Source organism: Hemiscyllium ocellatum, unplaced genomic scaffold (assembly GCF_020745735.1).
Source record: "Hemiscyllium ocellatum isolate sHemOce1 unplaced genomic scaffold, sHemOce1.pat.X.cur. scaffold_957_pat_ctg1, whole genome shotgun sequence".
In the NCBI taxonomy this organism is placed as follows: Eukaryota; Metazoa; Chordata; class Chondrichthyes; order Orectolobiformes; family Hemiscylliidae; genus Hemiscyllium; species Hemiscyllium ocellatum.
The window spans coordinates 79,773-106,347 of NW_026869326.1; the positions used below are offsets into that span (position 1 = coordinate 79,773).

The window sequence follows — 26,575 nt, forward strand, 5'->3', positions numbered from 1 at the left end:
ATTTTGGAAAGGCAAATCTGGGCAGGACTTACACACTTAATGGTAACATTCTGGGGAGCGTTGCTGAACAAAGGGACCTTGGAATGCAGGTTCATAGTTCCCTGAAAGTAGAGTCACAGGGAGGCGGGGTAGTGAATTCAGCGTTTGGTACGCTCCCCCTTATTGGTCATTGCATTGAATGCAGCTGTTGTGACGTCATATTGTGGCTGGACAGGGCACTGATTAAGGCCCTTCTGGAATTCTGTTTTCAGTTCCAATCTCCCCGTTCTTGGAATAATATTGATAAACTTGAAAGGGTTAAGAAAACGTTTGCAAGGACTTTGCCAGGGTTGGACGGTTTGAGCTATTGGGAAAGGCTGAATAGGCTGGGACTATTTTCCCTGGAGAGTTGGAGGCTGAGAGGTGATCTTATAAAATCATGAAGGGAGCGGATAAGGTGAGCAGTCAGGGACTTCTTCCCAAGTTCGCTGGGTCCAGAACTGGAGGGTGAAAAATGTGAAAAATGAGGTCTGCAGATGCTGGAGATCACAGCTGAAAATGCGTTGCTGGTTAAAGCACAGCAGGTCAGGCAGCATCTCAGGAACAGGAAATTCGACGTTTCGAGCATAAGCCCTTCTTCAGGAATGGGAGAGAGTTTGCCAAGCAGGCTAAGATAAAAGGTAGGGAGGAGGGACTTGGGGGAGGGGTGATGGAGGTGGGATAGGTGGAAGGAGGTAGGCAGGTGTTGAGGAAGGAGATGTGGCTGTGGTAACGAGTCTGTTTGAGAACGTGGCTGAAGAGTTTCTGTGCAGAGGAGATGACCTGGGGGGGGGGGTGCAGTGAGAAAGAGAGACTCACTGAAATCCTTGTAGAGGGAGGAAGAGAGCTTCTTCAAGGAAGGCATCCTTGCAAGAGGATTCGCAGTAGGTTAAACTCGAAGATTTTCACGAGGGGTGTGGAAAAGGTGAGCAGCTGGGGTCCTATTTCCTCAGGTTAGGTGGGTCCAAAACTAGAGCACATGGGTTTAAGTTGAGAGGGCAAAGCTTTAAAAGGGATCTAACTGGCAACGTTTTCAAGCTGAGTGTGGTGTGTGTATGGGAGGAGCTACCAGATGAAATAGTGGAGGCTGATAAAATCACAACATTTAAAAGGCTTCCAATTGGGTACACGAATAGGAAGGGTTTTGATGGATGCAGGCCAATAGATGGTAAATGGGAATCCATTAGTTTAGGATTCCTTGTTGGCACGGACGAATTGGAACGAAGTTCTGTTTCTTTGATGTTAATAAATTAAGATGCATTCCTCTCTTTTGTGGAGAGCTAGCTGAAGCACAAATAATTAACCTTGGAGCTGAGAAGGTGAAGCAGTGATTTCGATCTGGTGCAGATTTGATTCCAAAGTTTTGAATTTGCAGAGAGAGAGGAATTGTTAACACTGTCACAATTTTTAGTAACTACTTTCAAGTAATTGGCAAATAATACAAGGTGAAAATGTGAACACTATTTTAATCAGTAAGTTCTAAGCATCTGGAACAGTCTGAACAACACAGATTCAGCAGGCATGCTCGAAAAGACTTGGAATTTTACTTTTTAAGGAAAGATTTGGGGGATATGGGCACATGGGAGGGGACTTGGGACAGATTTGCAGCATCTCCAGAGGGGGAAGAGTACAACCCCAATGGGCTGAATAGCCCCCAGCCCCTGTGTTCTGTGATACTGCCCCATTCACTGCGAATGATGAAGCTCATCCCAGGGCAGGGAGAGGGATTAGCCCTCCACTCTCATGACAATTGTGCCCGGCTGATTGACGGCAGCTCCAGACCAATGGGAGGAGAGTCTGTGTGGTCCTGCAGCCAATGGGAGTGAATGAGGGGTGTGGCCAGCAATACGACACCAATCCATGAGCTGTGCAGGTGCAGAGTCACTGGGTGGGAGAGGGAGAGAGACAGCAGAGTCTGGGACAGAGGCTGTAGGACATGAATTACAAACTCCCGGTAAATTAAAACCAAAAGAACTGTGAAAGATGTAAATTAAAAACAACAACCAGGAGGTTCTGGAAAAGATCTGGCAGCATCTGTGAAGAGAAATCAGAGTTAAAGTTTAAGATCCGATGATCCTTCCACAGAACTGATGTTACTGAGAAAAAAAAGTCAGTTTATTTGCAGAAGATAGTGTGGGGAGAGGATAAAAGGAGTAAAGGATAGGTGTGGATAGAGTGAGAAGGACAGTTGGATAAAGGATAATGATCTGGCTGGGGGAGGGTGACTAGCTGTTCGTGGAGATTGTTAGTGGCTAACCATAGGTCGTGTGTAATGGCAGGCTGTTAGAACAAGGCCTGGTGTGTGGGGTAGGGGGCTACGACATGAGGTTGTTAACCACTAACTGTCTCCGTTGTAAGCTGTTGTCCACCTATATCACTCCACGATTGGAGCTGCTGAGGACACAAACCTTTGGAATATCCTCCCGAACCCCCTCTCTCTGCCTTAAAGATGTATCTAAAAATCGTTCTCTTTAATCAACGTTTCCATCATCCGTGAAGCATTTTAGGAGATTTGTCAATGTGAAAGGCTCCATACAATGCAAGTAGTTGTTGTTACTGTCTGACATCAGGAGAAACAGGGATGAGCCCTCTCTCTCTTACACCTGATGAACAGCAGCAAAAGCAGGACGCACTGAGCATGCTCCAGCCCACAATGGGCCTCTGATTATTGATGTCAGTGGGGGAACGGGGGCTAGAGGTGCTAGTTGTTGCTTCAACCAATCGGAGTGAATGAGGGGCGGGACAATACTCAACCACGTGGTAAACTTCACGGACAGCACAGTGTTGTTGTGACCAAGGCATTGGAAAAGAATGAAGGTGCAGGGCAGGGGAAAGGAAAGTCATATTGACCAGGAAGGGAAGGAAATTTTCACGGTATGCAATGAGAGGTTTTACAGAACTTAGTGTACATTGTTCAACACAAATTTGAAAATCCAAATTCTGTACCATTTTCCCTCCCTATTATGCATTTTACACTCCCTGAAATATCAACTGTGTGTTTCTCTCTCCACAGATACCAGTGATCAGTGCCAAAGCCCCATTGCCTGTGCAGAAGGTGATGTTTGACTTCCTGTACAGCTGCAGTTCGTGTGGTGAAGGTGCTCCCACAATGTGGTTGGGTAAGTGCTGTTATAGATTATTCACTCAGCGACAGTGAAGAGTTGACAATGTATGTGCAAATCAACAACAGTTTGTTTGTTTTTATCATGTTTACACTTCCACAGAAATACTATTGAGAGCTTCTGACATAAAGCCACAGATGGGGATATTAGGTCAGGTGATCAAAAGAATTGCCAAATAAACAGGTTTTCAGGAATACCTTAAAGGATGAAAGCAGGTCTGAGAGGGTGATGGTGGGAATTCCAGACCGTGTTGCCTTGGCAACAGTAGAAACAGCCAGACAGGTGAAGCAATGAATAAACACATCGTTGGGAGTCTGAAAGGAAATGAGTTGTCGGGATCTCACAGGTTGTGTGGTGCAGGGAGACAGGGATGTTCACAGCCAGGAAATACATCAAGGGTCAGAATTTTAAATTGTTGCTTGTTGATGGATCAACAAGTTTTGGTGCAAGTGAGCACTTGGGCAGTAGGGTTTTAGATACTCTTGAGATTGCATGTACGTTGAATGTGGGAGGCTGGCCAAGAGTGTGTTTTATAACGAAGTCTGGAGATAACACAGGGATGGACGAGTATTTCAGTAAATGAGCTGAGACTAGGGTGGGGTTGGGTGACGTCACTAATGTAGAAATAGTGTTTTTGGAGTTGGGCTGCGCCTCCTCCTCATCACTCCCCCTCACCAAATCACAGATATAGTTCCTTGTTCTATCTGTCTGTCTTTTCTGGTTATGTCCTTCTCTCCCATTCTGCTACAAACTAATATTTGATCTCACCGTTGTTGCAAACACCTCCTCCATCCCGACTCTCTCTTTCCTTTCTGAATTCCTTGGATTTGGTGTCCCTCCTTAGTCTCTCCTGTATCTCACCTATATATTGCCAGGAGGTGACATCGTCCAATAAGCACCGTGTTAGGTTTCACATGTACACTGACAATGCCCAGCTCTCCCTCCCCATCATCCCTCTCCATGACTCAATTATCAAACTTGCTCATCACACTCCCACTACGCGATTGGCTGCAGTTTCCTCCAATGAAACATTGTGGTGGTTAAACTCATTGCCTTCAGTTGCTATTACAAATTACTTTCCCTTACTGCTGAGCCCCCATCCTCTCCCTGGGAACCAAACTCTTCACAAAATTGCTGTCATATCTGTAACCCCAAGGTGACCTTCTGATCAGACATCTACACAATCACAAACACCAGGAATTCCAATCTCTAAAATGTTGCTTGTCTCCCCCTCACCCCAGCTCCATTGCTACTGCAAACCCTGACCCGTGTCGGTGTTGCCTTAAAATTGACGAATCTAAAACAGAATCCGTGATTCCGTGACTGACCCAAAATCTGGTTCCAGACTCCCTCAAGATGGGAAACATCCTCTCAGTATTGACCCTGTCGAACTCCTTAAGAATCCTCCATGTTACAATGAGGTCCCCTCTCATTGTTCCCAAATCCAGTGAGTGGAGTCCCAACTACTTCAGCCTTTTCTTAAAAGATAATCCCTGCGAACCAGGGTTCATCCCAGTCAGGTTTCTGTGAAATGCCTCTGATTTGGTTCTTAGTCCGCAGACAAGAGCTAGGAAACTGAAATCAAAGGGAGGAGAGAGTGTGAGAACTGGGTGTGGAGGGAAGGAGTGAGGAGATTGGTTTGGATTTCAGTTCACAGAAGAAAGAAATTGTTAGACTGAGAGTTAAAACTTTGGGAAACATGAAACTACAATTTAATACTATAATTGTCTTACAAAGATCCATCCTGTATTAATATGGTGAGTTGTTTCTCAGTTGTAGGGTACTGAAAGGGTGGATTTGTGAATGAGAAATTCAAATTGAACTTCCTGTTCAGATCTGATAGTTACTTGATCCGTGCCGGTCTGAATATTCATTGGCCTTTGCATATGGAAGGAAAGGTGTGTATTCTGTCTGTGGGCGAATATTCCAAATCTCAGTGTGACTGAAAAAAATACTGAGGTACAGCCAAGTCCATGTTAGTGTGGTGACTGTGGAGAAAGAGTTTGTTTGTTTTTGAAAGTCTGAAAAATCATGGCACATCTTCCAGGAACAATTAAGCCACAGCTTTGCTTTGTAGAAGGACAAGTCTTTAATTAACCATACAACCAGAAAGACACAAGGATACCTGCACCATGGGAAATATTATGAAAACGGGATTGTTCTAAAGGAGTTCATTCTCGATCATGGATTGTACTCCATTGGCGTTGTCCCGTCGGTTCCAGCGCCGTGGGTAAACACTGGAAATATGATGAATGCAGTGTAGCTTTCAGTTATTAAACTGTAAAAAGTGCAGAACAATTTAAAAGGATGTAGTCAGGGCTCAGGGGTCTTAGTTATAGCGAGAGGTTGGACAAGCGAAGAGCTTTTTGTTTAGAGCAGAGGAAACTGTGTGGGTACTGTTCAAGAAGTGTATAAGATCATGAGGGGCATGGGTAAGGTGAATGCATTCAGTCTTTTTCGCAGGGAATCAAGGACTGGAGGGCATCAGTTGACGGTTAGAGGGGAAAGAATGAAAGGGAAGCTGAGGGGCAACTGTTTTACACAAAGGGTGGTATGTATATGGAATGAGCTGCCAGTGGAAGTGGTTGAGGTGGTTACACTCACAACAGGTAAAAGACGTTTGGACAAATACATGGATAGGAAAGGGTCTGAAGCAGATGGGCCAAGTGCAGGGAAATGGGGTGAGTGTGGATGGACATTCTGGTCGGCATGGGCCAGTTTGGGCCAAATGGCCTGTCTCTGCTGTAGGACTCTGACTCCAAGTATATTTACTATTTCTCCCGCTATCTCCGGTAGCACCCTGTGATGTATTCCATCAGGGCAAAGAGACTTGTCTACCTTTAGCTCCATTAGCTTGCCCAGCTCTAACTCTTTCGTGATAATGGTTGATTCTAGGTCCTCACCTTCCTCAGTCTCCTTATCAATTACTGGCATGTTCTTCGTATCCACCACTGTGAAGACTGACTGCTGTGTACTCATATTCCTAACCCCTGCTGGATAGGAATAACTAGGTACAGAACTCTGAGAGGTCTTCTTTGTGTCTTTATTGATGAGACATGGCAGTTACCTGGATAGTGTACATGCAAAACACCGATCCAATGTAAAGCTCCCATTCTTATACCTTTTGTGGTTTGGGACTTTGAATAGAGACTCTCTCTCAGTATTATCTCCATGGCAACGGTCAGTTAGAAAGTCTAGTTCAGTTTCGCACTTTGTGGTTAAAGCATACGCCCTTGTGGCTCCCTCAAGTATCTGACAGCCACTTCAGTTTCAGTGGGGATGTCTATCAGGATTCTGATATTGAGGAGCTTGTGTTGGGGTGGGGCGGACAAACTTATAAACCAGACAACACCAGGTTATAGTTCAACAGGTTTATTTGGAAGCACAAGCTTTTGGAGTGTGCTGTGATTTTTAACTTGATCAGGATTATCTCTATGGTAACAGTTAAGTGCTTCAACAATGAGAGGCCGCATTTTCCCACACAATAGGTTCCCCTCTCACAGTGTAAACTGCTATTCCGGCCCTGGGGACAGCTACTCATCACTTTTCTCCCCCAATCCCATCTAGCTTTCTGTTGATCTTTAAAGTTTTTTTCTAATCTCCTAGTTTCTCCGTGGTCTTTGCCAATTTGTCTGCCTTCTATTTCAATTTGATAGACTCCCTTATTTCCTGAGCCACTCATGGCAGATTACTCCTTTTCCTATAGTCCTCCCTTTTCCCTGATATATACTTTTGCTGAGCACTTCGAAAAATTCCCCCGTTGTCCGGCAACTTTCCCACGGTAAAGTCTTTGCTTCCAGTTGACATTAGCCAACTCCTGCCTCATCCTATTGTAGTCTCCTTTGTTTAAGCACTGGATCCTGGATTGGATCTAATCTTCCAGCTTTCCAGCTGTGTTCTAAGTTCAACCAGATTTATCAGAAGTCTTTTATCAGATTACGAGGTGAGGCGAAGTTTCCTGGATGTTTTGCGTTTCATTGTCAAGGACCTTGGCTTTATATTAAAGTATAGGATAGATATTCACAACAGAGTATTCTGGACGGTGTGAATGTCCTCACAGTCTAAAACCATAAATCACTGTCTCCCCTCAGTTTAAAATTGCAAAATCATTATCTCCCACATGCTTCCTCACTATCTAAGTTTGGAACACTAATCCACCTGACTATCCTGCCTTTTCCGAAAATCTCCTTTGGTGAAGGTGGTGAGTTTTGGATTCAGCTTTCCAGTTATTACCGTAAGAAGATAAGCGTTGGGCGCAGGAGAGGCAATGCAGCCCTTCGAACCAGCCCCACCATTTAATACGGCGATGATTGAGCTCACCTCGGTCTCAGCTGGATTTTCCCACCTGCTCTCTCTCACCCTTCATCTCATTGTAAATTCAACATCTGTATCTCTGCACTAAATCTGCTCAATGTCCTGGCATCCACCGCATTTTGAATAGGGAATGCCACAAATTTGCAACACATTGAGACAAGTACATTCTTCTTGAGAATAGAATAGAGTCCCTACAGTGCAGAAACTGGGTATTCATCCATCGAGACCACACCAACCTATGATGAGCATCCCATTCAGACCCACCCTGTCCCTGTAACCCTGCATTTCCCATGGCTCATGGCCTAACCGGCACATACATGGACACTGTGGGCAATTTAGCATAGGCAATCCACCTAACCTACACATCTTTGGACTGTGGGAGGAAGCTTGAGCACCCTAGGAAACCCACGCAGACATGGTGAGAACGTGTAAACTCCACACAGTCGCATATGGCTGAAATAAAACCTGGGTCCCTGACGCTGTGTGGCAGCAGTGCTCACCACTCAGTAACCTTTCAGTCTCAATTGCCAGTTCCAGTCCATGAAGCAGCCAGTTAGATGCCAGTGAATTGAATTCTAACAGCAGCATTGCCCTAGTAGGAGAGATTGAGGAGCTTGAAGCTGTCTTCTCTGGAGTATCTAAACATGAAACACTTCAAATGAACAAAATCGTCAAGAGCTCGATAGGATAGATACAAGAAGGATGTGCTCCGAGGCGGGTGTGCCTGGAATAAAATAAGCACTAACTACAGTATCTTTACCCAGCATCCCCTTTAGCTACATAAGTGTTGAAGATTTATTTGCTGCTCTAATTCCACTCTCTTGATCACTCCCATTTTTCACTGCTGTAATGTTGATGACTGTGCAAATGTATAAAATTTAATTTAATCCATCCCAAAGCCTCTCAGTGCCTGTGTCTCACTTGTGCTCACCGAGACACTCATTCCACCTGACCTCTTTACAAACCCTGCCCTGATATTTCCTTAGAGGGCTCAGAATTAATTATTCCCAGAATTGTTACTGTACAAAAGGAGGCTGATTGGCTGATCAGCTCTCCAAAGGAACACCTCACTGAATGCCATTCTTCTCCCTTTACCCCATAAACATTCCAATAACACCAGCGAGTTCACAACTAACCACAGCGATTGGATTTGTTTTCTTTGTTCGTGGGATGACGGCATCACTTGCTGGGGCAGCATTTGTCATCCATTCTAACTGCCCAGGAGATGGTTCAGATTGTTAACTCAGACAAAAAGACAGAAAGAAAGATGCACATTTAGATCGCACCCTTGATGCCCTGGGGCAATGAAACATGCTTCAAATCCAATGATTTCAACCTCAAATCTCTGAAAATAGACACAAAGCTTCCTACTTGTACCAGGCAGTCTCTCCAGCGTCCTTTATTTCTTGAGAAAAGAGTTTTGAGCTGTGTACCCATTCCTGGTGATTGTAACCTCTGTGTCCTTTTAAGACGTATGACTGAACCTTTATTTTCCTGTTCCCTGTGAGCGACATCAGCAGAAACAGGGCCTGACCTGTGCGGGTTTCGGTTGGAGTATTTGTATTGACAAATTCATTCTCACCCTCACATACAGTGTGAAATTGCTGTAAAACAGAAGGAAAGGATTGAGCGAGAACCAACAGAAACACAAAGGCAGCGTGTGTTCCTGAGCTGAATGAACCTGGCATGAGGAAAACGTGTCGACAATCACAACTAGTTAGAATCACAGACTCCCTGATGCGCACAAAGAAACTATTTGGTCCATCGAGTCTGCAATGACGCTACCTCCATAACCCCACATTTACCATGGTTAGCCCAACCCACCTAACCTACACACTACAGGCCCTGTTAGCACGGCCAATCCAGCAAACCTGCACATCTGTGGGAGGGTCACATATTATGTCTAAGTGCTCAGGATTGTGGATGAAGGCTCACAAACACTTGACTCTGACACAAATGCTCTTTTTTTTTCCAAAGTAAAATCTGGGGGCAACTGCAACCGGAAAGATTTCTGATTATCTCATGAGGAAGAGAATTCAAAACTCATGCCATTGACCCAGGGGGCGCAGTGAAAGTTACAGAGGTCTGGGAACCATCAGAAATGTAACAGGTTGTGAGCAAGGAGGGGGTGAGACAAGGACAAAAGGACAGTCTGTCACTCGGGGGAAGACCGGAGAGATTAAACAGCAGAAATGTAATCCCTCAAGGCCACGGGGAATGGAGTTAGGGCTGGGAAAGAAACAAGGAAGCAAGGTGAGCAGCTGCCAAAGAAATACATTGAAAAAACAGATCATAATCACATAGAGGGCAGAGTACACAGTCTGAAATTGTTGCTGTCATTGGTGAGTACAGAACGCTGTAAAACCTGGATCGTTCTATTACAGCCAACACATACAGGATGGACAAAGTGGCCTCAATCTGTGCTGTAACTTACTGACAAATTTACTTGAGTTTAATATTCTGGAGAAGTGTCAAATAAATCGCAATGATCCCATTCTGCAGACTTTAGTCCATAGCCCTGCATGTTCCAGGGTTTCAGTTACATCCATGTCCTTTTAGTCTAATGTGATGCTGGCTACTGCCTTTACAAGCCCATCAGTGAGTTCCTGCCCCCACCATCCACTCCCCTTCTTTCTGAGAATTAGTTTCAATCTAAAACCTCCAGTTTCTGACCTCTCTGTTAATGAATAGCTCCTTCCTATTCACTCGATCTGGATTCCTCAGCATCTTATCACTTCAATTAAATCTCAGCTCATCCTCCTCTGAAAACTTCCCCGACTAATCCAACCTTTCCTCAGAGCAGACATTCTCCAATCATGGAAACATTCTGATCAATCGCCTCTGTACCCTCTCTGGTGAGAACACATCAACGTGGGGACTCGGAGTGAGTGCAGTACCTTTATCATGGATTAACTTGTGTTCCTGACATTTCCAGTGTCACCTCCGTGTTCTTGTGGTTGTCGCTGATACAAGAAGTGTTCTGGTTTTCCCACATGGAACTGGATGTGCACTCCAGGGGGCTGGGATTCCCTACCATTTGTTAACTAATCCTAAATTAACTTCAGATTAAAACAAGATTATCAGTTACCCAACAATCAACTTCTTTCATTATTCTCAAGTTACTTTTTTAAAATTATTACTATCTAAACACAACAGGCTTTAATTTGCTGAACAAGTATTCAGGTATCTTCTCTGTTAGAATTACTTGAAGATTATTATCTTCAGCTACATTTGGTGAATTGAACACTGATTGTAAATATATGAATACCAAATGGATTTGAGTTTGATGATAATTAATTTAGTCTGACATTCGTGTTGATTAATATCAATATAAACAGCAATGAGGTTGATTCATACCTGCCCTCTGGGCAATTAGGGATGGGCAGGAAATGCTGCCGGGCCAGCGATACCCTCATCCTGTGAATGAATAAAGGAAAATAAAAGTCTCTACCCAGTGTGAATGTGTACGTGTTCCACAATGCTGTGAACATTCCCAAAGCTAAGTTCTCTATACGCAAAATAACTTGAAGGACTGCCAATACCATTGTTCATTACTTGGTGTGAAAAGAGAAAAAAAAGTCCTTCAAGTTGTGTTTATGAGTAAATTCATTGGTGTCTCAGCAGGATGGCTGCCTGAGTGAATCCCTTACCCTCATCCCCTCCCCTCCCCCCCCCCCCCCCCCCCCCCCACACACACACACACACACACACACACACACACACAGCAGGTGAACAGCTTCTCCCCTGTCTGACTGGTTTGGCCCGTTTCCAGGTGGGAATGGGTAAAGAATTCCCTTCTGGCATTCCCCACATTTCCAGAGTCTGTCCCTAGTGTGGCTGCACTAGTGTTTTGATTTCGGATAAGTGCTGGCAGACTGTTATACACACTATTACGCACCCCACCCAACGCCCCCTCCCTTCCCCCCTCCCAGAACCCAGTATAGGGCAGTAAAACTTTATCTCCTGCTGAGGAAGGACAGCCTGTGTTAGACTGAGTAGGAACACTGAGCATATTTACCTCAATGACAATTTAATCGGTGACCAGAGCAAGTTAAGCAAGTCCACATAAAATGCATTATAGCACAGAGAGAGGCCCATCAAATCCAAGCTGGTGCTCTGTAGCAGAATTCAATATTCTCATTCCCCATACGTCCCCCAAACTCTGCAATTTTATTTCCCTCGGATCTGATCTAATTGTTTTTATCAATCATTCATCTTCTCTGCTTGCACTACCATAATAGGCAGCATGTTCTGCATATTTCCAGCCAATACAGTCAGCAGAAACACTTGCTCATCTCCCGCTGTATCAAAACTTTACATCTGATCTTAATTCTTGTGCCATCACCTATTGAATACAGATATTTTTTGTCTGCTATATCTAGGTGTGTTATAATCTTATATAGCTCTATCAAAAATATATTCAACTTGTTTAATTCAAAGAAAATACAAATTTCTTCAAATCAATTCACTGAGTGCATTTTCTTCATCAGTGAACCACACCAGTAAGTCTGTACTCCACACTCTGAAGATCACTCATATCATTCAATATTGATGTCTAATTTGTTCCACAAATCCAGATGAGACAAGTTTTCTGCACAACAGCAGTAGTTTTATTATTGGACAGCTGGCGGGAGTTTCAAAATGTCTCTAAAGTAGCCGAGTGTCTCCTTGCAGAGACTGTTCTTCATGAATCTCTGCCTTACCCACAGAGACAGTATATTTAATAGGAATTAGACAAAGACATATCAGTCACATGGGCGATTGTCATTACATAGTTTAAAGCAGGTAATTATGACCTTACAAAGCTTGATGAATGGCGATGTCCTGTGATAAAGTGTGAATGGATTACAGAAACTGATTATCGTATTGTTCATGATTATGTGTTGATGGGAAGAGATTAAGGCAGAAGGGTTCTTCCTTCAGTAAATGGGGGATTCACTTACCTATGCTAATATGGAGGGGAGGTAAGACAATGGGAGCGGGAGGCAGTTTAACAGGGTTGTGCCCAGGGCTCTCAGTCTTGTCTGGAAAGGGCAAATTCCTCTGTCTGGGGTTACGGGGCAATCCCCATGTGTGGCTGCAATGCGTTCTATTTTGAAGGTACAGTCCGCCTCCCCCTACTGAGGTGTTATGTCTGTATTGTAAGAGTACAGGCCTCGTACTGTTACAATGCAGCAGTAAGGCTTTTGGCAGGAGAATGTTTAACCCTTGAGTCGCCAATGCATACTGAAAGAAAGCAAAGTATGGAACTGGCCCCTCTGTGGTATTTTAAATTCCCCATTCTGACCAGGAATCTGGTGACCAGAATTGGATGCAATGATTGACTGTGACCTAACTAGAGCTTTGTCAATGGTCAGCATCTATTCCATGAGTTTGTTATCATTCCCTCTATTAATGAAGCCCAGTATCCTATACGTTTACTCAAAACACTTTATGTTCTCTCTCCTTTAATGATTTGTACACATTGTCCCCCATCCTGCTGTCCTGCTCCCTGTGTCTGTTCCAATCAAATATATATTCCCTTTCTACACTGCTTCTCTCAAAATGCATCAACTTACTATGTGTTCTAATGAAGAGACATATTCCACTCAAAATATTATCTCTTGCTCGACACATTCTACACGCCCCGGAAAACAGAACAGGACAGCACTGGGATAATCGGCCCACTATGTCTGTACGGATCATGATACCATTCCAAACTAATTCCATCTGCCTGTAAATGGTCCATCTCCCTGCCAACCCATGCCTGCTTATGTGTCTGCCCAAATGCCTCTTAAACATTGTGATTGTTTCTGCTTTTACCAACTCTCAGGCAAGTACATTCTAGTCACTGACCACCTCCTGGAGAAGAAACTTGCCCGACATAACTTCCTTTAAACCTGCACAGACATTGTTGGAAATGCTCAGCAGGTCATGCAGCATTTGTGAAGAAAAATCAGTTGATGTTTCGGGTCTGGTCACACTTCCTCAGAAACGTTATCGCTGATTTCTCTTCACAGATGCTGGTAGACCTGCTGAACTTTTCACAAAAATGTTTTTGTTTTTGGTTTACAGCATCTGCAGTTGTTTTGGTTTTCATTTCCTTTAAACGTCCCCCCTCTCCCCTTAAACCTACGGCCTCTAGAATTTGTCGTTTCCACCTTGGAAAAAGAGTCAGATTATTCACTCTGTGCCTCTTGGTTCACCCCGCAGCCACTGACTTTCTAGTGACAACAACCCAAGATGTTCCAACCTCTCCCAATCCAGACAACATCCTGGTAAACCTGTTTTCAATCTCTCCAAAGCCTCCACACCCTCCTTATGTGGTGATCAAAACGGCACACAATACCCCAAAGGTGGCCTAATGACAGTTTTATATTCACTCCCCTGACAGAAGAAGGCAAGCCTGCCATCCACCTCCTTCACCACTTTCAGGGAGCTGTGAACGTGCACCTGAAGATCCCTCTGTATATCAATGCTGCTCAGGGCCCTTCCGTTTAGTGTATACATTCCTCTTGCAATGTGCCTCCCAAAATGCACCACCACACATTTGTCCAAATCAGATATATCTGTATTTTCTCCGTATAACCTTCTAACTGATCTTTCTTGCTGTGTCCTTTGACAACATTCTTCACTGTTCACAGCTTCATCAATTGTACCATTTACAAACTTGCTAATTCAGTTGTTTACATTTTCTTGCTAATCACTGATATATGTTGCAAACAACAGATGCCCCAGTTCTGATCCTTGTAGAACAGATGCACTGGCCACAGACCTCCAGCCAGCAACATGTCCCTGTACAACTGTTGCTGGGAGAAGTATCAAAGAGGAGCCTGAGTTTAGCAGCGCGGTGACCTTTATACAGCGCTCCTCATTTAAGCATGGTGGGAGAGTTCCCTCTCGAGAACTCTGTGGCTTCCCCAGCCAAGTACTGCTGGGTTTCCTTCATGCTTTCCGGTAATATTTTCACTCGACCTGATCTCCTGGGTTTGGAATGTTAGCTCGGATATTTCTGTGCTCCCTTTCCCAGTTTCTGATTCGCTGTCCCTCTGCAACTTCCCCTCTCAGCTCATGCAGTTGCTTTGCCAGTTCATTCAAGAATTGTTTGACCCTATCCTTGCCATTGGACATCTCGGGCACTCCCACTGCCACACCCTGTGGCACCTGCGTAGTCCGTCCGGTCACTAATACAAAGGGGGACTGCCTTGTTCCCTTTGCTGGGGTTGATGTTAATTTAATTAGGATGGTGGGGAGTACTCTAACCCATCTCTGCCTGTCTCTGGGAGGGCCTTAGTCAGACTAGCTTTCAGTGTCTGCTTCATTTCTTCTGCTGTACCTGAGCTCTGGGGGTGGGATGGGAGATGGGGTTTCTGTTCAGTACCAAACAGGCCACAGAGCTGTTTAACTATGTTCCCTGTAACATGTGTCCCTTGGTCAGAATCTGCAGGGGAATGCTTCCACCCACTGCGTAAACCTGTTTATTAAGACCCAGCAGGATCTCCTTCCCTGGGATTGGGATGGGTGTCTGTGTCAAATCCATCTGTAATTGTTCCCATGGACCCCTGGGTCCCTGCTGCTGCCTCCATTTTATCCTGATTGCTTTCACTGGCTCACACTGTGAACACACTACACACCTTCGACAAAACCTTGCTTTATCTCTCCCTGTTCCAGGCCTCCCCCTGTAGCGGAGCATCTGATATTGCATTGTATCCTGCTAAATATGGGCTGACCCATGATATGGTTTTAATAATGTTTGCCTTATACAGTGTGGTGGCACTGCTGGATCATCCAGACTCTGTCTTGTCCTATTACTGCCCCACCTTTTTCCCATTCCTCTTTCTCCTGTTGTGGGACTGTTTCTGGGAATATCTTTAAACCTTCCTCTCTCACTTCTGCAGCTCCTGCCACTGCCATCTCCTCAAATGTCTGCACTGTTTCAGTCAGTATTTTACCTGCCTTATCCACATACTCACTGCCCTGTTGGTGTGGGGTTTCTACTTCCCTGTGAGCTCTAATCTTTATTATTGTTGCTTCATTGGGAAAGTTAGCTGCTTCCACTAACTCTCTGACCGGTTCCTCATGCTCTATGTGGCCCCCAGACAAGGTGATGTACCCTCACCGAGCCCAGACCAACACATGGTCATGAACAATACCAAAGGCATGCTGACTGTCTGTGAATATGCTGACTCCCTGACCCCTGGCTAATGTCCGTGCTTCTGTCAGGGCTTGTGATGGTTCTGCCAATCCTGGCCTCCACAAAAGGCCTCCAATAATTAAACAATCTAAAGTTTGCCTTACCCTTTCGCGATGTGCAGATGGATAGTTTTAAAATCCTGGTCTTTTGTTCCAATGGGATTATCCCCTCTGCCTTCCTGATTTGATCTCCCTGATATGATGTCCCAGGTACGCCTCTACCTACCTTCCCAGTTGCACTCTCTGTGGGTTAATTTTAAGCCCGGCCTGCCTGAACTGACACAATACTATGTTTAATATTTGGATATGTTCTTTCTCACCAACTGAGGTAATAAAGTGTTGGTAAGATTAAATAGACTAACTCCATCAGCCATACATCGGTGGGATATAATGGAATATTATGGGATCCCTGAGGTAACTGGATCCAGGTCGACTGTTTTCCTTTGATAGTAAACATCAGCTTATTCTGCCATTATGGACCAGAACCCATTCACAATATCAAGGGCTGAGACCATATCCTGTTGCGATTTCAATCCATTAAATACAGTGGTGTGGTTTGCTACTGTAGGATACTCTTTAGTGGCGGATTTACCGAGGGAGGTATAATCAATAGTGAGGTGGAATGAGCCGTCTGGATTCAGTGAATTAGTCTGGGATACTGTCGGTCTGACTGTTCCCTGCTTCTCTCAATCTGATACTGTCACAATGACTGCCTCCTCAGCCCCAGCTTTAATGGGATCCTGTGTGTGTGGGGAGTGAGAGGGCCCTCGATCTTTACAGGATCCACAGATAATAACCCACATTCCTGTTTGAGTTCCCCGCACTGCTGTATGGGTCCTAGCTATAACTCCCCAGATTCCCTGACTGTTCCAGTCTCCCTGCAAGGTAACTACTCTGGAGATGTCGCCTCTCCTTTGCTTCCTGTCTCAGGCCTGTTCAGGTTGTTCCCATATTACAGTTCGGGTCTCTACGTCAATAGTTGCTCCGAACTGTTCTAAAATGGCAACTCCCAGAATGGTCCCTTCCTCAGTTTCACACTCCCATATCTGAGTATATTTTGCCATATCGGTGATCTGCATCGGGTTATTTCATCCAGCTTCTTCGATTCCCTCTCCAAATGCTCTCATTTTAGTAATTGAGAGGGTGGGGGCAAATCCATATCGGTAACTGATATAGCTGCTCCTGTATTAATATTTATTAATACAGCAAACACAGCATCAATAAATATTCATGGGCTCTGCATGTGCCTACGTGAGCACATGCCACACACAATGTGAACATCTATCTTCCTCTCTCTGCCTCCGTTCCTTGGCTATGTGCCCTTTCCTGCTTCCCTTGTAACATTGTGGGTCTGATTACCCTCCCTGTATTGAATCTATTCTTCTGTGTTTCTGCGTTTGCCTCAGCTCTCATGACCAATTCAGCATTTGATTAGAATTATCTCCCACTGGGAGTCCCATGTTTATAATTACAGTTAAATGGGGTCCCATGTCATCTTTTAAACACATCAAACCTATTTCATCATCACACTTTGGGGTTTGGTAATCCCCCGTGTTCCTTACACACCTCAGGCTTCCTCTCTGTATGATCCTCGATATTACCCTTGGCTCCATGAGTCACCAAGGTTATTTTAGCCCATTCAGCCTGTCTCCTCCCCAGTGTGTCCCTGCAATATCTGTAAATGCCTGGAGCCACTGATCGGCTGTGCACTGGGGGGAACCGGCGTACACCCCCATACCCTCATTGCAGGGACAGATTCTGCTGTACACGTCAGGGCATCTTGGCCTGAGAGATCTTGGCTGACACCATCTTCGGTGAGACTGTGTACCTTACCTAATTCATCCATATTGTCTCAATAAGGCCCATTATTACCATTTCTCCATCAGGCTGGGTGTTCATTCACCAACACCTGTCGTTCAGCCGGGTAAACGGTTAAGGTTTGGTTTCTGTCAGTTCCCTTTGTTGCTCCCTACTGTCTAGCCACGTTGAGCTTTGATGCCGAGCGGTGCCATGGATACGGCCTTCTGGGCCTTACAGGGCAGTGGGTCATCCCACCCATTGCCGTCCCTCTGTCCATACGTGGGCGCTTCGCCATCTAACCTGTTCTACCCAGTGTCACCATCCTCACTGTCTTCTAAGGAGAGCGGGGCACTAGGTACCTCCCCCACTGTAACTACCAGCTGGCCCTTTGGCTTTTAGGTCTCACGTCTGAGAGTCACCACCTTCACTTGTTCCTGTTTCCCATAATAATGTAACCCATCCTGTCCTTCCTGGAATAAAACAGAACAAAATGTGAATTTGGTTTTACTTGACATATTTATAACTTGACATTCACTTTACAGATCTATAGAGGTGAGAATTGTACTGTGATTATTTAAGTGAATTTAACATGATCATACAGTGAAAATAACTCTTAACATCAACGACAATGAATGAACTGAATAATATGTGATCATTTGTACCAGTTCTTGCAATGAAAATTCAATTTTATTTAATGCTTGTCACCCATTACACCATAGGCATTGTTATTAGGGAATAAAGTAATGGAAGGATATCAGAGAAAATAAATAGACTTTAATTTTAGCTTCACTGCAATAATGAACCAAAACAATATTTGGAAATATGGTTAAACTACATAACAAAGTTTCCAGTGTCATTATTGACATGAAAACTATTTTAGTTTGCAAGTTGTTTTGCTCTAAGAATAATTGGAAATGAATTGTGATTATGAATTGACCATTTAAAATGTACTTTGAAGAGAATAGTTAGATATATTTTTGGAGGAAATTAGGGAAGGAAATAAATATGTATACATTGGTATTAATAGTTTAAAAATGTTTGGAAGTTGACTGGGATTCTTTGATTGAGAGAGGCTGCATGATTATAAAGACTAATTCACCTTTTTCATTGCATTGTTGGTTTCACTAGAATCTGTTGTGGTCTAAGCTCTTGTTGTGTGCAATGGACTGTCACTAATAGCTTCATTAACCTGCGAGTCTCAGATCAGGTTCCCTTTGTCTGTAAGTCAGTCTGTAAGTGCGCAATACACCTGCTTTTCTGAGGGGAAACAGAGACTCTTTTCAAAGGAAATAAGTGGCAGTTCACACACCATCGGCAGGGAAGTGTTTTTCTGAAGAATTTCATTGTCTATCTATAAACCGATTGTATCTGTGTTTGTCAGTTTGTGGAGGATTCAGCCCCTTTGTTCTCAGCTGTTTTTATACAAGCAGTAGCTTCATTATGTCTTTGCCAAGAATGTTGTTTACTTTCCCCTTTTACTGTGATTGTGCAGGTTAGAATATTCTGTGAATCAATAATGTTCAGTAACTGAACATTGAATAGTTTAGACTCTAACAGAGTAGTTGCCTTGTTTTCAGCTAATTATTCATTTCTTTTATTTCCTGGTTGTGTTGAATGTCACAGAAACAGGCTCTGAGCAATGTTTCCATTCACTTGTGTTGGAGACACTGAGAGCCATGTGGTCAGTCAGTTTCAGGCTGAGGGATCAGTTTCTCTGTCCTATGAGATGGTGGTCACTTGCTCAGTTTCCGATGGCTCACCTCAGCGTCAGTCCATCAGCTGCTGAAACCCTGCATCCAGCATTTGTTCCCTCTCACCATGACTATTCCAATACAGTCCCAGCTTGTCTCCCACATTCTACCTCCATTACCTCATGATCACCTCAGATTTTGCTGTCTGTGTCCTTGCAGCAAGTTGTGTCAGACACCTTCCTCAGTTTTAACCTGATCTACATTATGTTCAGAAAGATATTTTCAAAATTTGGTTCACTGCTTTTAAACCTACCCGGGCCTTCACCCTGTCCTCCCTGCGTAGTTCCACACCTCCCTGGGGTATCTGCACTTATCCAGTTCCAGCTGTGTGAGGGTTTCTTACTTTGTTCTCCTCCCTGTTGGTGGTTTTAGTTTCAGTTGCCTTGAACCTAAACTTGGTCATTCTCTTCCCCCATTCCCTTCAATGCTCCTTAATTCTCCCTGTTTGATCAAGGTTTTGGTTCCCACCCTTTGTAGCTCGGGAACAGTCCTGTGGTATCATTGCTGAACTGTTAATGCAGAGACCCAGCGAATATTCTGGGGTCCCTCATTCGAATCCCACCATGACAGACGGGGAACTTGAATTTAATAATCATCTAGCAATATGAGTCTATTGATGAAATTATTCTCCATTGTCAGGAAATACCCATCTGGTTCAGTAATGCCCTTTCAGGACGGAAGCTGCCATCCTGACCTGGTCTGGCCTACATGTGACTCCTGACCCACAGCAATGTGGTTGGCTCTTACCTGCTCTCTGGGTAATGAATGCTGCCCACAGCCAGTGGCACCTACATCCAGTGAATGAATTTTAAACAAAAATCTCAGTGTTGGGATCATGTGAGAGAAGCAGAAGGTGACCATTCGGCCCCTCGAGCCCAACCATTCATTAAGACCAGGCCTGATTTGTTCGTGATTTGTATTCCATCTCCCCTCAATGTCCCTTAACAAGAATCTATCAACTTGTGTCTTAAAAATACTCAGTGAGTCCACCTTCTGGGGCCGAGAGTTGCAAATTTGCACAGCCCTCTGATGGGAAACAAATATCATCATTGCTGTCCTGAAAGGGTGAACCCAATTTTAAAGCAGTTCCCTCTAGTTCAGGAATGACCCACAAGTGGAAACATCCTTTCCACATCCACCTTATCAAACCGTTCAAGATGTTAGATACTTCAGTCATGTCACCCCTCACTCTCCCAAACTCTAACTGTAACAAACCTATCCTGTCCAACCGATCCACATTTTATTTCTGTCACTCCGGGTGTGAGTGGGGTTGAAATGTTATGTTATGTTTATTATGCAGTGAATGTGTTGCTTCACTGTGTGGAGTCTAAGAGTCAACATGAGCCATACTAGCTTCCCTGTCTCACTGTATTACATATATCTTACATCACTGTCGTGTTTCCATCCCTCCCTACCTCATCGAACTAAAAAGAATGACAGAGATCGAGAAAAGTTGTTAGAAAATTTGTTGTTGCATAAAAGGTATTTAATCTGTTTGTACAGATTGCATTGTAATTGTAGTAACCAGTTAATTAAAAGTTACTGACAAAATATTTTAAGAGGATCTACTGTTGGTGGTGGAAATGCTGCTGGTTCATATAAGAGAGGGCTGGGGTGAATACTGTACTTGGTTTTGATGAGAAAGTTGAGCAAGGTCAGATTCTTTTATCTTTTTCAATAAGGGGCAGAGATTGCAGCTAGGACAGCGTGGAGCTGTTTTGGTCTTGCAGACATTATAATAATATTTATTTGATGTGATGTGGGTGTCACTGGCTGGGCCCAGCATTTATTGCCCGTCCCTAGTTGCCCTTGAGAAATTGGTGGTGAGCTGTCTTCTTGAGCCGCTGCACTCTACCTGCTGTGGGTATACAGCACACAACTGTGAGGAAAGGCTGAGGCACTTGGGTCTGTTCTCATTGGAGAAAAGAAGGTTTAGGGGAGATTTGATAGAGGTGTACAAGATGGTTAGGGGTTTAGATAGGGTTGACAGTGAGAACCTTTTTCCGCTAATGGAGTCAGCTGTTACTAGGGGACACAGCTTTAAATTAAGGGGTGGTAGGTATAGGACAGATGTTAGGGGTAGATTCTTTACTCAGCGGGTTGTGAGTTCATAGAATGCCCTGCCAGTAGCAGTGGTGGACTCTCCCTCTTTATGGTCATTTAAGCGGGCATTGGATAAGCATATGGAGGTTATTGGGCGAGTGTAGGTTAGGTAGGCTTTGGTCGGCGCAACATCAGGGGCCGAAGGGCCTGTACTGCGCTGTATTTTTCTATGTTCTATGTAATACCTTGGGGTGGGGATTTCCAGGATTTTGACCCAGCGACAGTGAAGGAACAGCTATATATTTCCAATTCAGGGTGATTAGTACCTTATTGGGGAACTTGAAGATAGTTGTCTTTCCATCTAGCTGCTGCTCTTGTCCTTCTCGATGGAAGTGGCCATGGGTTTGAAAGGTGCTGGTTCGTGATTTCCTGCAATGCATCTTGTAGATAGTATACACTGCTGCTACGGAGCATCAGTGGTGGTGGGGGTGTGGGGGGTGGATACTTATGTATGCTGTGCCAATCAAGCGGGCTGCTTTGTTTCGTATGGTATCAAGTTTCTTGAGTGTTGTTAGGGCAGCACTATCCATGCAAGTGGGGAGTATTCCATCACACTCCTGACTTGTGTCTGGTAGATGTTGGACAGGCTTTCAGGAGACAGCAGTTGAATTACTCTTGTAGCCACCGTGTTTATGTGCTGACACCAATTCAGTTTCTGATCAATGATTATTCCCAGGATGTTGATAGTGGGTGTTCAATGATGGCAACACCAGCGAATGTCAAGGGATGGTGGTTAGATTATTTCTTATACGTGATGGTCATTGCCTGCATTTGTGTGGGATGTATGTTACTTGCCCCTTGTCAGCCCAAACCTGGATATTGTCCAGATCTTGTTGTACTTGGACTTGGACTGTTTCAGTAGCTGCGGAGGGAATTAATTATTAACGTTCAATAACCATGGAATTATGCAAATTCCTTTTTCTATCAAATGTCATGGACTGTATCTTGTGGTCACTCTGATATTCACTTTGGTTATCTCCTTACTCTCTTCCTGATTCAGACACAAATGTTGGATCATCGATCAGGATAAAATTACATCAATTTCTCCTTCTTCACGGTGCAATGATAGATTTTGAAAATCTAAGTGTTGCTAACATCTAATTATTGTTCCGTTCAGTCGGGGGTATATTTATGCTCAGTAAATGCAATAATGGCTCAGTACATGAAGTAATGTGAAGATATGGCGGGGTACAAACTCACAATGATTGTGAATATCAATTTTTATTTTAACCATATAAACACAGTTGAATTGTTTTAATTATATTTGACTTCAATGCTCACATTCATTGTATTTCTGATCACAATAAGAGTGAACTATTTCTTGTGACAAAATTATTTAAAATTCATGTCACTTTTTTATGGACGCAAAATCGAATCAACACCCGTTTGTTCCCTCCTTTACCCATCGCAGTCAAGTTTGAATTGTACTATGCTAGCTTGGTACAGCACGGAAACAGGCCATTCAGGCAGCCCGGCCAGGTTCCCTAAACTAAACTAGCCCCATTTTCCTGTGTTTGTTCCATATCCTTCTGGACGTTTTCTATCCATGTAACTGTCCAAAAGTCTTTTAGATGTTATAATTGTACCAGCCACCGCCTTTCCTCTCACAGCTCATTCCGTGTGAGCCAAACACACTTTGTGAAAAAAGTTGCCCCCCAGATCCCTTTTAAATCGTTTCCCCTTACCTTAAATGTAATTTACACTGTAGAATCTTTATGACTGCAAAGTTATTAAAAGTTGAGAGGTACTTAGAAGCAGCATAATAACATTCATAGTTTAGTCAGTGGACGGAAGCAAATAAATTCAAGATATTGTGAACATTACAATGAACAACGGATACAAGTTGAGAAAATGTTGGATTGAAAAATAATTCAGAAGACACTTAGATATTTTCTAATCAACTCTGAGGTGCTTTGACACATCTCTGTTGAAGTTTAGAATTGAATCCATACCTCCTGGTCTTTCAGTACAGACATTACCAGAGCCCTACATAATGTTCCTATGCAAGAAGGGCAGGACTATAATCACATACTTACGGTGGTTACTCACAGGGAAAACTGCTCAAATATTTATTGTGATAATCAGACTGGGTTGTATTCGACAATTCCAGTGTGTAATGGACTGATAAAAGGAATTAGTAATTCATAAAAATGTTGGAACGAAGCGACAATGATCTTAAACAAATATAAATCTCATGATAATCAAGTAATTAAATATGTTTGAAGCAGTCATTTATGTACTCAAAATTAAACTGCTTTGTAATGCTCATGACTTGGAAGTAAAGCATTAGTCATTCAATGTGACTATTAATCGAAAGATAATTTCCCTCATTTTCACAAAATTGTGATTTCTAAGAATTCAAGATTTATTGTAAAAGAATAGAGCAAACATTTGTTAATTCTGGTTTGTATACACAAGAAACACGTGAAATTAATACAATGTTTAACATGAAAAATACTTAGCTCTTATTGTAATAATTAGAAATATAGAAATGTTAGCAGTGAAATGAAATACAATTAATACAAGGATGCAAAAAACTGTGGATACTGGAAATCAGACACAAAAATAGCTGATAACAAATTTAAGAATGATGAGAAACCCTTACTGCAATGTAATTGTACAATATGTTGGAAAGAACTGAAATATTGATGTGAAAACTAGTTAGTCATCTCTTAATTGATAAGACTGATTAATGATCATTTAATTAAAATGAGAATTCAAATGAAAGAGAATGAGATAGTTACTATGAGTGTTGGGTGAGAAAACTTTGCTTGATTGCAGGTGTGTTGACCTGAAACGAGTGTAAATATTTCATCATGATACTGGCACTAAGAAATAATAGATTCAACTCTCATGATGGTGTGATAATTGAAATTACAATTAAAGAATAATTAATGTTGGAACTAAACACTTAAAACGATTCAATATTTTCACAGCAGTTTGTACTAGATATTCAATAAGATCAGTAAACTGAGAATTAAAATATTGGGTTAATTTCAAAACAAAAATCACACCTTCAGAGATTATTCATCAGAATAGTTTTGTCATTGAAAGAAACCTCATTTATTCAAGAATTCTGCATTTTCCTCATTTTCTGTCTTTTTCCCACAGGGATCTGCACTGGAACCCTTCTGTTTGCGGGACAAATATATATAAGTGACATGGATTAAAATCTAATTTGGTGAGTTAATAAGTTTGCAGACGATACAAAGTTCAGTGCAGTTGTGGATAATGTAGAGGGTTGTCAAAGAATGCAGCAGGAAAAAGATAAATTGCAGATATGGGCAGAGAAATTAAAGGCAAAGTTTAATCCATACAACAGTGAGGTGTTTCACTTTGGGAGCTCAAATATTAAGGAAAAGTAGGTAATGGCAGGACCCTGAACAGCTTTGTTGTTCAAAGGGATCTTGGCATTCAAGACCATGGCTCCCTGAACGTGACCATGCAAGTAGATAGGGTGGTCAGGAAGGCAAATGGCATGCTTGCCTTTATTGGTCAGGGAACTGATTACAAGAGTCAGGATGGCATGTTGCAACTTTATAAGACTTTGGTTAAGGCATACTTAAAGTATTGTATTCACTCCTATTCGCCACATTATAGGACGGGTATGGTGGCTTTGGAGAGGGTACAGAGGGCATTTACCAGGATGCTGCCTGGATTTGGAGACGTGAGAAAAACTCAGGTTGCTTTTTTGTGGAGTAGCGGAGGATGGAGGAAGAATTGATGCAAGTCTATACAATCAGGAGATACGTAAATAGGGTTGACAGTCAAAATGGTTTTCCCAGAGTTGAAACGTCAAAAGTATGTGACATGCATTTAAGGTTAGGGGAGACAGTTCAAGGAGCATGTGAGGGGCAATTTGTTTTTTACAAAGGGAGTGGTAGGTGTCTGGAATGAATTTCCAGGGTTGGTGGTAGAGGCAGATACATTAGGGCTTTTTTAAATGTTCATTTAGATAATTTGGAAGGATGTGGACAGAAGGGGTGAGTTTATTTTGCATTATGTTCAGCACAACGTTATGGGCCAAAGGGCCCATTCCTGTGTTGCACAGATCGTTGAGAGAAAACTCATGTCTAACACATATGACATTTAATCTAATCAATATTTAGTCACTGGTGTCAAAAATAGGAATAAAGTAAGTAGAGAATGAACTTGACTCTAATCTAAAGATATAGTTTGACATTTACACAGGTAATGCTTTGGTATTTTTTTCTGAATTATCAGCTTTGATGGAGATGTGTTGAAAATGTTTGCAGTTACTGATCTGCTGAACCAAAATGACCCCTTTTAAACTGATGATTGGACTAGAAACCTTTTAGAAAAGTTGAAAATATTCGGTAAGGTGAGATGCACATCATAATTTAATCCTATATTTCTTATTGACAATACTCCAATAAAACGTTTTTTTCACGTCTATACCAAAAAGATTGATTTTCCATCCAATGCTCATTGGAAATATCTGAATGCTACTTATTTCAACAATCAAAGTAACCATAGCCTCATCGATTAAGAGTTATCTAATGACATTTTGCCAATAATTACTGTTTATTTCGGCACATTGTATCTTCAAACAACAATGTGAGATTTCTCTTTAATATTCAGTTCACTGACAGCATATTAATAATTTAGTTATTGCTAATATCTAATAACTGATCAATCTAGTGAGGGATATAAAAGTGGAATTATGGCTCAGTACATCAACTGATGGAAAGATATTGCAGCGTTCAATCTCCCAATTATTGTGAATATCGATGTATATTTTGATATGATTTGATTATATTTTTCTTCAACGTGAAAGTTTATTGTATTTCTGATCTCAGCAAGGGTTAAATATTTTAAAGCTAAAAATATTCAAATTTGTGACTTTTTTTGTAAACACGAGAAAAAAAAGTTACATGTGTTTGTTCTTCCCTTTATCAATCAGAGTACATTTTGAATTGTTGGAAGTTGTACATTTGTGGAAGGAAGGGGAGCTGCCTGCAGCTGAATAGTCACATTGAATTTTTTTTTGGTGATTCCATCTGCTGCTAAGCATTCTAATTATCTTTTCATTATCAGAAAAATTGCTTTAAACCTATTCAGCAGTTGTATTTTTCATGAATTTACAATAAGTGCATGATATGTCTATTTATTTTTCCTTCAATTGTCATGATATTAATTTTTTCGTAAGAGCCTATATACTTAGTACCATCATTATTGTGAATTACCATTTCATTCTCAGTCCATTGCATAGAAACAGTCGAATTAATTCCCAGCCCAATTATCAGAGTGAACACTGGTTAGTTTTCATTTGAG

The 26,575-nt window shown here is 42.6% G+C and overlaps 1 long non-coding RNA gene across 1 annotated transcript; it reads left to right on the forward strand.

Annotated features, from left to right (window-relative positions):
* Positions 1–3,068: 3,068 nt before the first annotated feature.
* On the forward strand, positions 3,069–25,585 carry LOC132814829 (uncharacterized). Its single transcript, XR_009644517.1, has 3 exons — positions 3,069–3,137; positions 24,392–24,461; positions 25,505–25,585. It is a non-coding gene; the product is annotated as an uncharacterized LOC132814829 (long non-coding RNA).
* Positions 25,586–26,575: the final 990 nt, after the last annotated feature.